This window comes from Herpailurus yagouaroundi, unplaced genomic scaffold, assembly GCF_014898765.1.
Source record: "Herpailurus yagouaroundi ecotype Mexico unplaced genomic scaffold, PumYag 181, whole genome shotgun sequence".
NCBI lineage: Eukaryota > Metazoa > Chordata > Mammalia > Carnivora > Felidae > Herpailurus > Herpailurus yagouaroundi.
Window position 1 is genome coordinate 7,234,469 of NW_024412412.1, and position 18,288 is coordinate 7,252,756.

At 40.8% G+C, this 18,288-nt stretch overlaps 1 protein-coding gene across 9 annotated transcripts in view; it reads left to right on the top strand.

Moving 5' to 3' along the window:
* The first annotated feature begins 14,578 nt into the window (after nt 1-14,578).
* The window catches only part of WDR17 (WD repeat domain 17), a 113,526-nt gene continuing 109,816 nt past the window's right edge, over nt 14,579-18,288 (top strand). For 8 of the 9 annotated variants that reach the window (XM_040489850.1, XM_040489852.1, XM_040489853.1 and 5 more), the window contains exon 1: nt 14,579-14,641. The gene's annotated coding sequence lies outside the window, so the exon portion shown is untranslated. The remainder of the gene's footprint in view (nt 14,642-18,288) is intronic. The other variant, XM_040489856.1, reaches the window with a different exon arrangement.

Genomic DNA, 18,288 nt, shown 5'->3' on the forward strand with positions numbered 1-18,288 from the left:
AGAACCCAATGCGGGGCTCGAACCCCCTAACTGTGAGATCATGACCTGAGCCAAAGTCGGATGCTTAACTGAATAAGCCACCCAGGAGCCCAAAAGAATCTCCTTCCTTCGTTCTATGACTTAGACCATCCCTCTAATACCCAATGACTTCTGACTCTTATTCATTCCAAACTTATTTTTTTTAATGTTTATTTATTTGTTTTGAGAGGGACAGCATGAGCAGGGGAGGGTGAGAGAGAGAGAGAGAGAGAGAGAGAGAGAGAGAGAGAGAGAGAGAATCCCAAGTAGGCTCTGCGCCCTCAGCACAGCCGGAGGTGGGGCTCGAACTCACAAACAGAGAGATCATGACCTGAGCCGAAATCAAGACCAGATGCTCAACTGACTGAGCCACCCAGGCTCATTCCAAATTTCTTTAACCAAAACAATCTTTTAAATCTCTCTGTTCTTCCAAATGTGAGATGAAACTAAACTTTGTGGTACATATTTTCAGTTTTACTTGTATCTCTCTCTTCCTAGAAAACGTTGTCCATGAAAGCCACCCTCAAGTTGCCTAGAATTCCTTAATTATAGCTATTCCTCCTCATTGGCAGACAGCATTTCTATTAGGCCAATGCTGTGTGACTTTGAATCTTCACTAGAATGTTTCTCAAAACGTCCTTAATACAGTGCACCCGTTTATTTCTGAATCCAAGGATAAGGAAACGTGTCGCACACCATTTCGCGGATGCGAAGACTGATCATCAGAGAGGCTGGTTAGTTTATTCAAGGTTGCACAAGCTTACGGCTCTATAACCTGGACATCTACTGCCCCTTTCACTTCTGCTCCAACATCCACGGGATGTCCGTGTAGCTAAGAGAAGAGCCTTCTGAGACACCTCACTAAGAAATGGGTTTATATACATTTTGTTTGTTTTAATGCAAAAAGACATTGGTGCGAGTCAGATGACAAGTGGGAAGGATAAGAGGTCCAAAGCTGACAACTAGAGGGATGGTCAGTCCTAACAATGGCAGAAGCGTTTGCATTGCAACAACGCTGAGACATCAACGTCAACTGAGACATCAAAATGTTGTGTGAAAACTGGAAGAAGCCCATTTGGAAGGCATGGGGGGAGCGAAGGCGAAGGGGAGGAACGAATGGTACCAAATGTACAATGTCAAGTACTGATTCTATTGCCATGAGAGGGGACCCCTTACAACTAATGGGACAGCTGGACAAATCTTCTTTACTCCTCGAGAGTTTGGATCAGACTTTGCAAAACCACAGCCCTGCTGTGGTCAGGTGAGTATGATAACTAAGTTAAGGCAGTGGGGTGTGAGAAGAACGAGGGGAGTAGCAACTGGCAGAGAGGACAGCCTGTCTCCTCCAGATGGTCAGAGACTCAGCTCCAGCTGATGGCTGTCATCCGGGATGAGGAACCCATACTGCCAGCGCTCTGGTTTGGGTAGAAAAGGTGGAACGGTGAAGTTTTACAGTAATGTCTCCTGATTTTTGAATGTTGCTCATTTCTTAAACAAATTGCGTAAGCCTTTAAGCCAAACACGACACAAATGCTGGTCCTGACTGGTTTGCAACCTCTGTTTACATTCCGCTGGCTCTGTTAACTGCTGGTTGTCTTCAGAGGGCTGTATGCTCTCCCAAATGTGTTCCTTACAAGTCTGTGTTTAACTTCTCAGCAGCCCATTTGACAATCTGAAGAAAGGGGCATACCTGCACACTATGATACCGGACGATCTTAACAGGGAACAGAGTGGGAGTGGGTGTCTGGGCTGATCTCATCGTAGGAGACTTGGAACGCCAGACATCTACACTGATCTGGTGTCTCTGCCATTGGAGCTCCTTCCTACTCTCTCTTCCATCCTCCCCTGTCTCTTTGCCTGGGACCCCTAGGAGCTATTACCCTAGAATGGCTATTTCTAACTTAGAGAAATATTCTGGTAGCAGAAGAGGGAGGGATCCTGGGATGAGAATAACCTCTGTGGGTAAGGGCTGGATTCCCTGAATTGTGAGTGGAGAGCTGAATGGCAGAATTCAGAAGATAGAGGTGATTTTATGAAGTAGCCATTGCTGAGGAAGGAGCATCAAGGATAGGAACTTCAACGTACCCACCAGTCAAAACTCTAGCCCTGCAGGTTGTAACATAGGCTCCTGGGTGGCTTTTCTCTGGATGGTCAGCAAACGCATACTAAGCATGCAGTCTGAAGTTATAACTCCTTCGTTACACCAATCCTTCAGCGAGTTCGTTACACCAGTCCCTAAGCATGGGGTGGTAATGCTGTGGAGCATGAAGGGACAGAGGGGTCCGAGGAACTCCATATTCACAGTCCTGCTTCTGGCTTCCAAAATGGAACACGTCCCGTTAGGGGAACCAGGCCCAGGCATCCTTGGCAGTGACCGCAATGGAGTGGCAGCTAAGGAGAGAACTGTCAGGTGGGCGACTCGGCAGGGTCCTGGGTGGACATACGCTTTGTAAGTATGCACAATACCAAGCAAGCTGACCCCTGGAAGGGAGGAAGGCTAATGCTTGGGTTTCATTGGTTTGGCTCCAGACAACTAGGAAGAATCACAGCTCTCAGAAACCCTGTATCGGAACCGGAGCTATTGTTGGTTTGAGTAGACTTTTATGAGTGAGCAAACAAACAGTCAAGGGAAAGGGCTAGGAATCAAGTCTGGCCTGCTGAGACTTCCACTTCCTTCAGGACAGCCAATCACCTGCTACATTTATGAAGGCCACAACAGTGTCACCTAGTGGTGACTCAGAATCATCGCTGAAAAATCATTAGAAGGATTAGGATTGTCCTGCCAGCCTGTCACTCTTGCAGATAATGGCAGTAACCTTATTTTTCGACTGCATTCCTTAATCAAAGAAGGAATCATCAGGATTTTTTTATTATTATTAAGAGATTAGTATGTTTCTCGTTATATAGAAACATAATACACTCCACTTGTTCCCCCACCAAAAAATCTCAACTATGAACCACCCACTGTCCATTTGACAATAAAGATTTTGGAATAGTAGTGGTGAATAAACAAACCAAAATTCTCTTTTAGTGGTTTGATAGCTATTAGATGATTCTAGTTACAATCATGCCAATGTGCTATTTTAAGCTCAGTCTTAAATACTGTTTCAGTCCTCTGATGCCCCGGGATTATCTTTGTTACCCTCCTAGTGAACCTGTATGTGATGTTTGTTAGGAATCAATGAAGTCAATTAAATTTAAAGTCTATGTATTTGTCACCTCTATGAGTACACATGTGTGTCCGTAGCTAGCTTCCCAAAGATCACCAGCACAAGCTGTTGAAAAGACGATAGAAATCTCCGCATTGACTATATAACCCATCCTCCTGGCTGGCTTGGTCTAATCCTGCTCATGGTCTGAGCTATTCTGCCTTCTCCTTAAATTGTAGGTAACTGATAGATAGGCAAATTATGTCCTCTCTGGTAAAGATATAATCGACTTCTTTCTCTTTCCCCCAAAACATGGTTTTTGCCTCCATTTGAAATTCACTTCAACATTTTTTTACACACTATATAAATTTGTGATGTTCTGAATCTTCCTTCGAACAGGTTATAACCTCTACCTGGTTCCCTCCTATATGAGTAAAATTCTTATAACTGAGGAAGTGACATATAACTCAATAGCAAATTTCTCAATAGGGGCACCTGGGTCAGTTCGTCGGTTAAGTGTCCAACTCTTGATATCGACTCAGGTCATGATTTCACTGTTCTTGAGTTTGGTTCATGAGATGGAGCCCCACAGAGAGACTGTTTGGGATTTTCTCTCTCTGCCTCTCCCCAGCTCGTGCTCGCTCTCTCTCTCTCTCTCTCTCTCTCTCTATTTTTAGAAATAAATAAACTTAAAATATCTCTATTTATTTTTATAAATAGATAAACTTTAAAAAAAACCCAAAACTTTCACAACATTAACCATGCTTTCAGGTACTGGAGAGAAAGTCCCTTTGTATACCAAGAAAAACTGTACTAAACTGCCCTGGCAATTAAACAGTTACAGAATATTTATAAATTAATCCTAAGGATCTTGCCTCAGGATCACTAAATTTCAAGGTAAAAATAAGACATTATTCAGTGCAAGGGTTTGAAAAGCTAAATACAACTATCTTCTTAAGTTCTAACCTACCAAATATAAATTTCAAATTTTAAACATTAATTGAACAAAGCAATTTATGTACATGCCAATATTAGACACTCACTGACGTGCTTGTTAGACAGTCAAGACTGACTTGCTTACTTACTGACTTACTTTGCCCACACTCTACTTTTGATTAAAAAAATTCAATATTAACTTCTCTAGAAGATTATTTGAATCAGTTGCTTTCTTATTTCTTTTTGTATCTATCCCAAGACTAATATCGTTGTGAAATCAGGATGGCATAGGGACAGGGTAGTGTGGAAAACCAATTTGCAAAAAAAAAACCAGGACAAACTTTTTATTAATTTAGCCTGTTGTGCTCCTAGAAAAATATATCTAGGTAATAAAATCAATCAATGTATCAGTTTACATCCAGGAAACTCCAGTGTTTTCATAGTTAATGAAATATATATTCAGAGTCTTTTCTGGTTGCTTTTCTTTTCTTTTCTTTTTTTTTTTTTTTTTTTTTTTTTTTTTTTTTTTGGCAAGCTGGCTATGGTTGGGAATACAGTAACACAGAAGAAATCCTCTGAGGTGGAATTTCACAACTGCTCTCCAAAAGCATAGCCGAGAGAAATTCAGCCATGCGCTGAACAAGATTTTCCTTAAGCATGTTTAAAGCAGGTAAAAACATTTTCAAGAGCCCTTCAGCCTAGAGTCCCTGAAGATTAAAATTGTGGCTTCAAAATGTTGGCAGTCATCTCTAGAAGCAGAAAGCTTTGTCCTGGGGGCCCACAGTCTTCTGAGATATTTTCAGCAGATTGCTTCATCTGGGACTCCCGTTCATAGCAACATCTTGTCTTGTTTTCATACAGAAACAGTCTACCATGTATTTTCCAGAGCTACAAGTCTGAACTTTGCTTTCTTTTGCTTAGTCTGTCATGCTGTCAATGTATTATATATACTTCTTCAATGTTATTTATGAAGCTTTGATAAATTTTATTAGATACATGGACAGTAAAATATATATTACACACACACACACACGATTTGAGTGCCCACACTGGGAATTTTATATTTAGGGAGTCATAATATTCATTTCAGATAAAAGTTTCCTGTACCTTCTACCAAAATATATTTCTATATAAGTTGAAAATAGATTATTATTTAAGTAGAAGACAGTAAAATGAAGGGTATAAAGTCAGGTCCAAGAAAAGAATGACGTTACTCATGTTTCTATTAACTCCCAATATTCAATGAAAATATATGTTCAAACAGCATCTCCCCTTTTACTAAAGAAACATATTCACATAATTTTCCTCCAATCTGATGGGCCAAGTGTACACTCTTGGGACATTTCAACTTTCCCTTTCATTATTTGCCAAAGTCAAACAATAATTGCTGAGATAAAATTTACCTATGGGGAAGCGTGGCTTTGACATAATGGCAGTGGCTTTAGAGCATAGATGGGCCATCTCTCATTTATGCTCCCCAGAGCAAGAGATGAGAAACACATTTTCAAGGCCACATTAGATAGATAAAAAGACAGGTGGATACATGGACAGATGGCTTTAGAAACACCAAGGTTCACCATGCACTCTTGAGCCACATTTTTATTTTATTTTATTTTTTAAGTTTTTTAAATGTTGATTTATTTTTGAGAGAGAGAGAGAGACAGAATGTGAACGGGGGAGGGCCGGAGAGAGGGAGACACAGAATCAGAAGCAGGCTCCAGGCTCTGAGCCTTCAGCACAGAGGCGGGGCTTGAACTTACAGGAAGGCGAGATTGCGACCTGAGCTAAAGTCGGACGCTCAAGTGACTGAGCCACCCAGGCGCCCCTTGAGCCACATTTTTAGACACATTTAAGGACTTTTCTAGTGGTTGCTGATAAATGTTTAACAACCAGCCTTCTGAAAACAAACACGTGTGTATATGCGTGTACATAAGTTTACTGTAAACTTTCCTGATATAAAGGGTATGTTGCCTGCAATTTACACATAATACAATATGCAATATTCTTTGTTTTATATTCCATGCACCTAACTGATTTTCACAGAATCTTCCATTAAGTTTTGCCAAACTCTTCTATTTGTAGCCCACTTAGGGCTGCATTTGATAGATGAGTGTAGTGACTTACAGTTGACTTGAGCGTTGATTGATATTTTTATTTATGTTAATGAGTAAACCAAAAGCAAAACAATAAAGGCTTGTTCATCACTGACTTTAGCAACACTTTTGGGGCGTTGGATAATAATTTTTGAATATTGGAAGCCGAGTTCCTCAGTGTGTGGTGCTATTTACAGTGTAACAGCTACAAACACATCCCGCTTTACAGCTGAATTGTATTGTTCATATTTTCCCCATCACCTTCTTAAGTCTATACCAGGGACTGGCAGTCTGTAGATCAAATCCAGCTTGCCTCCTGTTTGTGTTAATAAAGTCTTTTGGGGACACAGCCACCTCCATTCATTTACGTATTTTCTGACCGCTTCCGAGCTACAGCAGCAGAATTGAGTAGATAGAGACCGTACAACTCACAAAACCCAAAATATTTACTATCTGGCTCTTTACGGAAACAGTTTTCTGACTCCCGAAATAAACCAGCACTTACCCAGAGAAGTTTTGGTGACAATGGATATGTTCTTTTTCTGCACTATTCAATACGGTAACCACTTAGCCACATGTAACTATCGAGCACTTGGAATGGGGTTACTGTGACTGAGGAGCTAAAGTTGTCATTCTATTGAAATTAATTTAAATTTAAGTAACCACAGGGGCCCCTGGGTGGCTCAGTCAGTTAAGCATCCGACTTCGGCTCAGGTCATGATCTCATGGTTCATGAGTTCGAGCCCTGCGTCGGGCTCTGTGCTGAGAGCTCAGAGCCTGGAACCTGCTTCAGATTCTGTGTCTCCCTCTCTCTCTGACCCTTCCCAGCTCTCGCTGTCTCTCTCAGTCTCTCAAAAATGAATGAATGTTGAAAAAAATTTTTTAATTAAAAAAAAATAACCACATTTTGATAGTAGATACTATGTTACACAGTGTAGGTCGAGACAGTCAACAAAACTATGAACCACACCCTGATTTGTAGAACTTGCTCATTTCTGGAGTGTGAATACCCCCATTTTGGCAATTTCAAGCCATCAGTGTGATATCATTGAATGTCAAATTGGGAAGAAATATGCAATATTATATAATATTTCCACCATACAGACTTTGACATAAGTAGACTTAGTGGACATAAATAACCTCAAGAACACAGATACAAGTAAAATATTAAGAAATAATCATAAAGTGGTGAATTTTGAGTATACTTCGTTTTCAATAAAATTTTTAAATTATAAGTTTGTATCATTTAATTTTAACAGTAGCTGGGTTTAACAACGGGTTGCAAAAATCTTGAAAAATGTAAGTCCTCTCTCTCTGGCCAGTACAATCTGGCTTTAACAGCCTACTGAGTGAACACACCATGTACTTTACAGCTACATGTAAAATAAATCAAACTGAAAAAAGGTATTAAAGAACTAACATGAGTGAGAGAGAACACTGAAAAAGTGTGTGAGTCTGAAACTCATTTGTCAAAGTGGATATACTGCCGAAGACAAGGAAGGCATTTCTACTTGTCTGAAGACCAACGCCTTACAGAAGCGTGGAGCCTATAGAATAGGGCTTTGTTTTCGTTTGTTTGTTTGTTTGTTTTTTGTATTTAATTTGTTTTGATTGGGCTTTATTAATGACATATTGAAGGTACATTAAAACTTTTCTTTTTTCTTGTTACTTTTAATATGAAGTTTAGTGTCAAGTTGGTTTCCATACAACACCCAGTGCTCATCCCAAAAGGTGCCCTCCTCAATCCCCATCACCCACTTTCTCCTCCCTCCCACCCCCTATCAACCCTCAGTTTGTTCTCAGTATTTAAGAGTCTCTTATGGGTTGCCTCCCGCCCTCTCTAACTTTTTTTTTTCCCCTTCCCCTCCCCCATGGTCTTCTGCTAAGTTTGTCAGGATCAACATAACAGTGAAAACATATGGTATCTGTCTCTCTCTGTAAGACTTATTTCACTTAGCATAATACTCTCCAGTTACATCCACATTGCTACAAAATGCCAGATTTCATTCTTTCCCATTGCCAAGTAGTATTCCATTGTGTATATAAACCACAATTTCTTTATCCATTCATCAGTTGATGGACATTTGGGCTCTTTCCAAAATTTGGCTATTGTTGAGAGTGCTGCTAGAAACATTGGGGTACAAGTGCCCCTATGCATCAGCACTCCTGTATCCCTTGGGTAAATTCCTAGGAGTGCTATTGCTGGGTCATAAGGTAGGCCCATTTTTAATTTTTTGAGGAACCTCCACACTGTTTTCCAGAGGGGCTGCACGAGTTCGCATTCCCACCAACAGTGCAAGAGGGTTCCCGTTTCTCCACATCCTCTCCAGCATCTGTAGTCTCCTGATTTGTTCATTTTAGCCACTGTGACTGGCGTGAGGTGGTATCTCAGTGTGGTTTTGATTTGTATTGCCCTGATGAGGAGTCACTCCTCATCAGGGAAATAGAATAGGGCTTGGTAACCTGGGGAGGGTTATGGATCCTTAAAGGGATTTCCGAAGGTGAAATCTCTGGATTCACATGCAAATTTTATGTGAATGTACAGAAAACATTTTCCTAGGAAAAAGTCAAAATTTCTGGGGGGTTGAGGAATCAGGATTTTGAGTATGGGAACATCAAAGGGGGCAACCTCACTCAAAAATTTGATAAACACATTTGAGGACTAAATATAATCAGTTGAGGCTGGAACCGTAGCCTTCTGGATCCTAAGACTGAAGCAGGTAAAGGCAGATGAGAGTTGGCACTAGATGAGAAATGGAGTCGAGGGGGTTCATATGAGGCTGGGGCAGGACCTAGACTCACCACTTGAAAACCACCTGAAGTATTCATCAACTGAAACATTGTACTGAGTGATTTATGTATAATTCAGTACAGAGGGACAGTAAGAACAAATAGGAAAAGAAAAAGTGATAAAGACATACGCTAGGTAGATCTGACAACTCTATTATAGGTCCGTTTGAAATTTTAAAGGAGGAAAATAGAATAAATATTGAAAGGAATAGAAATTGAGAGTTCTTCACAACTGAAGATTTGGAGATATTTGCAAAGAGTATGTTGAACAAAGATTAACACCCCAACTATTTAAAAAATGACAAATCGGTAAGGAAAAGAGAAAAAAATAAAGAAAAATAATCAAAGGAAAGGAAGACTTCATTTATAAACAGAAAAAGATGTTCCGTATCAACACATTCAGGAAATACATATTTAAATCATAAAGAGATGCCATTTTACATCGATTACATTAAAAACTATGAAAATACGGGGCGCCTGGGTGGCTCAGTCGGTTAAGCCTCTGACTTCGGCTTAGGTCGTGATCTTGCGTTTCATGAGTTCAAGCCCCGCATCGGGCTCTGTGCTGACAGCTTGGAGCCTGGAGCCCGCTTCGGATACTGTGTCTCCCCCTCTCTCTGCCCCTCCCTGCTTGTGCTCTCTCTCTGTCTCTTAAAAAATGAATAAATGTTAAAAAAAAATTTTTTTAAGCTATGAAAATATGATGTTGGTGAGGATATGGAACAGGAAAAACATTTACATACTGCTGGTTATAGTATAAATGGAGAGGAATTCGGTAATATCTATCGTACTTGAAGGTACGTATGTATCATGACCCAGAAATCCCAACTGTGGTCTGAGAAACTCATAGAAAAGTAAACATATAAGGAGATTCATTTCATTTTGCAATACGGGAAAGTTCACATAACTTAAATACTCCATAGGTAAATAAGTAAATTGTGATTTTGTACAGTGAGATCCACATCAATAAACATGAACAAACTATAACTGTACTTACCAATATGTATAAAATTAAAAAAATAATGATGGGAAATAAAACGAATTTAGAATATATGTTAATCTGTTAGATTAGTTAATCTAATTAGATGAGAGGGTAATCCAAAGACAAGAGAAAAAAAGGATGATTTTACTTTATCCATATTTGTGTTATTTTGTTTAAAAAGACATGATACAAATATGACAGAAACCTGCAATTTATTAAATATGTTTATTGTAGTGTTTTCTGTATTTTCCTCTTTACTTTGTGAACTTTTTTAAATGAATCAAATCGATGTTATTCTAGAGATAAAATCTCAAATATTATGCAATTATTAGTTAATTAATTTTAAGCCCTTTTGGTATTTAATAAAGTCCAAAGAATGACATTGGATAAGCAATCATTTCATAATATCAGAAATGCTAATTTTAAATATATGTAATAAATATACACCTTAATATTAAAATTATGGAAATAAATTGTTTTTTTAAACTTTCAAATTTTAGAAGTATGTTTATGTACAGTAAGCTTTTAAGTATTCAGCACTCTAGGTATTTGATGTACAGTTTGATCAGTTTTTTTGTCACACTATTTCTGTTCTCTTGCCATTTTTACATTTAAAATAGGGCTTTTTAAAAATGTATGTTTATTTTGAGAGAAAGGAGAGAGAGTGAGTGGTGGAGGGGCAGAGAGAAAGGGAGAGAGAGAGAGAGAGGGAGAGAATCCCAAGCAGGCTCAGCACAGAGCCTGATACCAGGCTTGAACCCACAAACTGTGAGATCATGACCCGAGCTGAAATCAAGAGTCAGACACTTAACTGACTGAACCACCCAGGTGCCCCTGTGAGTGCTTTTTCTTTTCTTTCTTTAATTTTTTTTCTTTAAAGTGAATCTAAAGCCTTTTTGGCTAAATTTTCCAAAAATTAAAGTTTAAAAAGTCCTTCCCAGGGGCACCTGGGTGGCTCAGCCGGTTAAGCATCTGACTTCGGCTCATGATCTTGTGGTTCATGGGTTTGAGCCCCGAACTGGGCTCTGTGCTGACAGCTCAGAGCCTGGAGCCTGCTTCAGATTCTGTGTCTCCCTCTCTCTCTGCCCCTCCCCTGCTTGTGCTCTGTCACTCTCTCTCCAAAATAAATAAACATTAAAAAATTTTTTTTAAAGTCCTTCCTGATTGGTTTTTTATTTAGAATATCCACTAAAAAAGCACTTGCCACATAAAATAACATGGAATATCTTTTCAAAGCTACTGGTCTCTTAGAACATGCCTAGCCTTGAGGATGAATCGACTATATGCATTTGGTTCCCTAATCACTTTGCTTAAAATTTCATCCTGAAGAACTCTGTGTACTCTATGTGTTAAGAATTAACGATTGCCCTGAAACTGCCAGCCAGGCTGAGCCACTGACAATTGTTTTCACTGTGTGATGAGAGCATCACATTAAATATTTGTTGAAGAAAGAATGAAAATCAGGGTAAAGAGATCTTTTCCTTACGAATTACGAATTACGTTATATTGTTTCTCTGGGTTCTCAATCTAACTATATCTGTCATTATTTAAGTTTCTCTTTCAAAACTAGTGAACCAAATCACAGACAAGGGAGAAGAGTACTCAGTTGGGAATCAGAGCTCGTGGTATCAGTTCTGCTATCAATGTAGCTATATGACCTTGACAAATTCTATAACTTTCCAGGCCTCAGTTCCTTCATCTTTAAATTGTGAATGCATAACCAGATAATTTCTTTAAAAAATTTTTTTTTACATTTGTTTATTTTTGATAGAGAGAAACAGAGCACAAGTGGGGGAGGGGAAGAGAGAGAAGGAGACAGAGTCTGAAGCAGGCTCCAGGCTCCGAGCTGTCAGCACAGAGCCCGACACGGGGCTCAAACTCACAAACCGCGAGATCATGACCTGAGCTGAAGTCTGACGCTTAACTGACTGAGCCACCCAGACACCCCATAACCAGAGAATTTCTAATGTTTCATTTGCTTTCATGATTCTTAAGTGGAGAGTTAGAGCATTTTTGAATCAATGAGACACAGAAGACTTTTCCATCCAACCAATGGACCAAGCTAGACATTTTGTCTTTGACAACTCTTTCTCTTGATGTCTTTTACTGACTATTCAGCATGGTACCTAGCAAATAGTCATAAATGAAAATGATAGTTATTCTCCCAGAAATGTTCGTTATAATCTTCCGTCTTCATCGCTCTTATTTTTATTGTCTTAATTTAGGCCATTAGCATCTTTTCCATGAACCACTGCCTTTTTCTCCTAATTGATCATGTTTTTCATTTCTTTGCATCCTTTTTATCTCCAACATTTGGAAGGTATCCTTCCTCAAGTCCAAGGTTTTAGGGGTTAAGGTCTAACCTACTTAGAAAGTCCAATATTGGGGCGCCTGGGTGGCTCAGTCCGTTAAGCATCCGACTTCAGCTCAGGTCACGATCTCGCGGTCCGTGAGTTCGAGCCCCGTGTCGGGCTCTGGGCTGATGGCCTGCTTCAGATTCCGTGTCTCCCTCTCTCTCTGCCCCTCCCCCATTCATGCTCTGTCTCTGTCTCAAAAATAAAAAATAAACGTTAAAAAATTTAAAAAAAAAGAAAGTCCAATATCTTTCTCAATCTGGGTTTCTTATTTTTCCAGTTTAACTTTCTGCCAATTTCTGTCTTCCCACATTTCTTTAGGTAGCTCTTACCTCCTCTAGACAAGGCAATTAAATCAAAATCAGTTAAACCAATCATGCATTTCCCCCACTTTTGGCCATGTTGTTCCTGTTCCATAATGTCGGCTCTCCTTCTCCATCAGGTGAAATCTATTTATTTATTATGTTCCTGTTCAAACATCACCTTTTATAAAAGTTTATTTATTTATTTTGAGGGAGAGAGCAAGAGCAGGGTAGGGGCAGAAAGAGAGGGGCAGAATCCCAAGCAGTCTCCACGCTGTCAGTGCAGAGCCTGACCTGGGGCAGGGGACAGCTTGATCTCATGACCGTGAGATCATGACCCGAGCTGAAACCAAGAGTGGGACACTTAACAGACTGAACCACGAGGCACCCTTCAAACATTCTTATTTTCTCTGAACACACTGGAAGAAAAATTCCTCCCTCTCGCACCTGGAATCATCTCATAAGACTGTTATACAACCGTGTTTCAGAGCTTACATGGGAATTATACTAAGTTGTTGCCCACTCTACTTTCTCTGGTAGATCATATGCTAATTTATCCATCCATCCATCCATCCATCCATCCATCCATCCATCCATCCATCCGTTATCAAAGACCTGCTATTCATCAAGCACCTTTTTAGAATGTAGGCAAGAGTTCTAAGAACTGGGATGTTTGGGTGGCTCAGTCAGGTAAGCATCAGGCTCAATATGGGCTCAGGTTTGTGATCTGGAGGTCCTGGGATCGAGTCTTGCAACAGTGCGCAAAGCCTGCTTGGGATTCTTTCTCTCCCGCTCTCTCTGCTCCTTCCCTGCCCACACGTGCTGTCTCTCAGAATAAATAAAAATTTAAAAAAATTACTGTAAGCACTGATTCCAGTTTTTAAACACTGTATTGTCTATGTGGAAAGGCAACTTTCAAGTGAATTTTAATTTGCAAAACAGAATGTTAAGTGCTGTAATGGGGTACGGTCTGCGGAGAATATTTTAGAAGAGGAGAAAAATCTATGGCACAGATGGATAGGAATTATGTCCAGGCAATTTCTCTGGTTGGGGGATTAATTTATTAATTAGTTTATTAACTATCTAGAGTCTGACATATAATTCGAGTTCAATAATTGTTGTTAAATATCCTTTACCCCGAGCCTTATTTTCTTCAGTGTGTTTGATAAGGGCTGTAAATAGTGAAGATGTTTCAGAGATAGGAAGAAATTACGAATGACAGTACCAAGCATTTCCACTGAACCAGATTTCCACAAGGAAAATGTCAGCTTTGCACACATTGATGGCAGGTGTATTATCTACCTAGCACTCCACTAACAAAGACAAATAATCGCCTCCAAAGTGGTCTCCTACTGAGCTACCTGAGCCCAATGAGACTAATGAAGCGCAGGAGAGACAGCGTTTTGCACGCATTCCCATTCCAGGTGATGACAGTTCATGACCAGTGCAGCCTCGCCGCTGAAGGAGGCTCAACGCCGTCCTCCACGCCCCTCAAGAAGACGGGGTGAGTTATTTATTGCATATTTGACTCATTTCCCTAGACAGTGCGGACGCGGTATGTGGAATATGTTAGGTTGTGCGGCTCACTGCTTTCCTCCACTTTCAGCCTCGCTGTAAACTCTGCAGCAGCTCCGCCAATGCCAGGAACGGCGTCCTCCGCGCAGACTCCCCGTTGCCAGGTAACCAGCCTCCCCCACCCACCCTCTCCCGGGTCAGGCGCCGCTGCCCCCTCTCCGCCTGGCGCTCCAATCAGGGACCTGCGTGGCCGTCACGTGGCCTTCCTGGAGGGCCCAGGAGAGCGGGGCGCGCGGTCCGGCGCGACGAGCCCCGCCCTCCCCGCCCCCTCCCCGCCCCCTCCCCCCCCCCCACTCCGCAACCCGCGGCCCGGCCGCCCCGCCCCGCGAGCCCGCGGCGCGCAGGCGGGGAGGGCGGGGCGCACGCGGGCTGATCTTGCGCCGCCGCCGCCGCCGCTTCAGCACCTTCCGCTGTCCGCCGCTGCGGTCGCCGCCTCCTCCAGGTAAGGAGCCCGCGGGGCGCAGGGTGAGAGCGGGGCGGGCGCGGGCGTGAACGGTGGTCTTCGAACCGCGGTGGCGTCGCAGGATCCGGCGTGCGAGCGCGCCCGTGGGGACCGCACACCGGGGCTGAGCGCGCCCTCCTGGGATTTGCACACGACGTTGCTGGCGGGCGAAGCTTCGGAGTTTTCGGGTCGCGCACCTGATTATCACGAGGCACAACGCGCAGCCAGCGTGGGTTTATCTGAGCTGCGCCTGGGGTGTAAAGCGGCCACGACGAGGGACACCATTCTGATTCTTAAGGTTATTAAGTATTTGTACTACCGGAGCCAGGTTGTTATTCACATCTGTGCCCGCCAGGCGCTTCTGTACTGACTACCAGCCCTTTCGAAGATGGTCTTAATATTCAGGTTTTACTGAGTGAAAAGGAAAAAAAAAAAAAAAAAAAGACGGTATTAAGTGTGAGAGGCATAGCCTGTGGTAAATCATAAAAATACAATGTTTTCCTGCTTTTCCACCCACAGGTCCCCAGTTTTGCATACAAATATTAAGTACACATGTTTGTATTTTGCATACACACATTAAAAGGAGCAAATTTAAGCTGACTTTTTAATTTTTACTACATTAAAAGCCATTGATTTAAATGAAATTTAGTGAAGTTTGATTATGTACCAAATCTAACCCACTTGTTTTTGTAACTTCTTTTGATGGATTGATGGAGCCTTTCACAAGGGTTTGAACGGAGAGATTACATTTCTGAATGTTTCCCTGAGTGTTTCGGAAATATCCCCCAGAGAAACTTATTTTCCCTACCAATTTTTTTTTTTTTTAGGTTTATTTATTTTGAGAGGGAGACAGAGAGCGAGCAGGGGAGGGGCAGAAAGAGGGAGAGAGAATCCCAAGCAGGCTCTGCGCTGTCAGCACAGAGCCAGACCCAGGGCAGAACCCACGAACCATGAGATCATGATCGGAGCTGAAATGGACAGTCTCGTGCTTAACCGGCTGAGCCACCCAGGTTCCCCTCCCTACCAATTTTTATAACCAAAGTTACAAGTCCTTCTTGAACATTTTAAGGAACCTCAGGTAAGAAAAAGGTTTTCCTCTGCGTTTTCTTTATAGCGTGAATTCTTTGGGGGGGAATTTCTAAAATTCTCTTTAGGTGTCTGTATCTCTTGCTCACAGATCTCCGGGAATAATAATCTCCCCAGTGAGAGAATAATCTCCAGGTGATTATGCTAGAACACCGCAGGTGTTGGGTATTTGCACTGCTGTGCTATAGAGGAGCCGGTGCGGGGCCTCTGGTGACGCAGCCCCTGGGGAAAAAGCACCCTGTTCCATCCTTTTGGGATTCTGCCTCACTGGCCTAGGTGTGCAAGGAGATGGGCATAGTTGTGTCTTACCTGTGTGAAGGAGGAAATCTGACAGTCTTTCACTGTTCTGTGATCTAGCATTGAAACAGTAATTAAGTGACCATGAAAAATGGTCCATTAACTCAAAGTTTGGGGAAACATTAGTGGATTAGAGATTAATGTTACAAATGCTAGTTTTAGGTCATTACATTGAGTTTTTGGGAAGTCTTCTCAATTGGAATAAACCAGGGGCCTATTTCAAAGGGCATGCGTGGAAAGAAAAAACTCCTTCTTTCCTCCCTTCCTTCCTTCCTTAACAGCCCAAAATATAATGGGCACTGTATTTATTTTTTATATGCAATATAAAAAATCATATTTTCTTAAGTGAGGTCTTTAAGCTTTATATTAAAATGGCTAATTGAATATTATTATTTATATTGATCTGAATTTCTCCTGCGTTAATATTTATAGAAATACATAAAGAACTGTGGGTATCTCTGGGGGGGAAAAGCAAATATATTTACTGGAAAGTTTAAAAGTTCTTCATTCTTTTTATTTGTTATTCCTAATATTGGTGTCCTAAAATTTTTTGACTCTTATTCATTACATAGTAATGAATTTAGCTTAGTAGTTTAGCATAGTAATTTAGCATAGTAATGAATTTATCACAAATTTAACTTTGGAAAAAAATGTTGAAAAAACTTTTAAACGTCTGTTTATTTTTGAGAGAGAGAGAGGCAGAACATGAGGGGGGAAGGGGTAGAGAGAGAGGGAGACAGAATCTGAGGCAGGCTCCAGGCTCTGAGCTGTCAGCACAGACGTGGGGCTCAGCACATGAACTGTGAGATCATGACCTGAGCCAAAGTTGGACGCTTAACCGACTGAGCCGCCCCGGCACCCCTGGAAAAAAAAATGTTTTTAAATCTTCTCCCAGTAGAGGGACTGTGAGGGCTAGAATGTTTTTGTTGTTCTCTCTTGCCTGTAGGTATACCCTCAGCCTGGGCTTGGAGAAGCCAGTGGCGGTTTTGAAATCACTCAGAGAAGATTAGGAACAGCTATAGTTTTGGTTTTTTCACCCTGATAGATCCTAGAAGTCCAACATAAGTGATTAGATTATCACGATCCATAAAATTTGTTCAGATTCTCCAGATTACCTAATTTTGTTTGCCTGAACTCTGTAATGAAGACTAAGGTGAAATTCAAACAATGGCGAAGGATTTACATTTCCTTCCTATATTCTAGAGTGTATTTGAAATCTAATACATGCCAGAAAGCTAAGTTTATCAGATGACTAAATAAGCAGTTTACTCAGCTCTTCATGGTATAATGAGGTATATACAACTTTGTGCAATTGATGAGTTCTGTCATTTTATCTTTTATATGTCTACTCCATTTAGCAGATTGAAATATTAGAGTGAAGGCATACAGCTTTTAGTGTGTTTTCAGGAACAGAGTATTTTACTGAGAGTATTTTAATCCATAAAAGTCATGTTAGGAATTGGGGAGGAGTTTCTTATTAACTCTGACTTCTTTTGTATCAGAAAGATACATGAAACTAAGAATTGCTTGGCACTTTTCAACATCCAAGACCTGCTGTGTTCTGTGATAATTACATGGTAATTATTCTCTCACTGTTGATGACACTATTCCTGGAGATTTGTGAGCAAGAAATGAGATGTGGATGCCTAAAGAGAATTTCAGAAATTCCCCAAAGAATTTACTCTATACAGAAACAAAACCCAAAGGAAAATCTTGTGTCTTACCTGAGGTTACTTAAAATGTTCAAGAAGGATTTGTGACTTTGGTTACAAATATTGGTAGGGAAATGTAAAATGACCAGCTTTGACCTATGCCTTCGTATAGCTAAAGAAAATAATCCCGTCATGATTGATTAGAAGGATTTCAAAAGTTCTGGTGGTAAAACATTAGGATAGAGGGTTCAGATTGTTGTTACTTGATTTCAATGCCTAGAAAAAATATCTATATTTCATATAGATATCTGTATATAACTGGAGAGAAATTCAAACATTTGAAATAGGCTAGACTTTGTAAAAAAAAAAAAAGGGGGGGGGGAACCTGCAATTGAAGCCGTTGGTGGCACTTGTGATCCAGATGTGACATTATCGGCTACTTGAGTGAGATAATTTAAAAAAACAATGACAGAAGTCTTACTTTTTATTACTTTACATGTACTTCCAAAGTGTGATTTTCTAGCCTGATGACCTCCTAAAACTCTGGAATTGTGCATTTTAATTATCTATCTATAGTAACAACAGTAAGTCATATAAATCTACACTAAGATC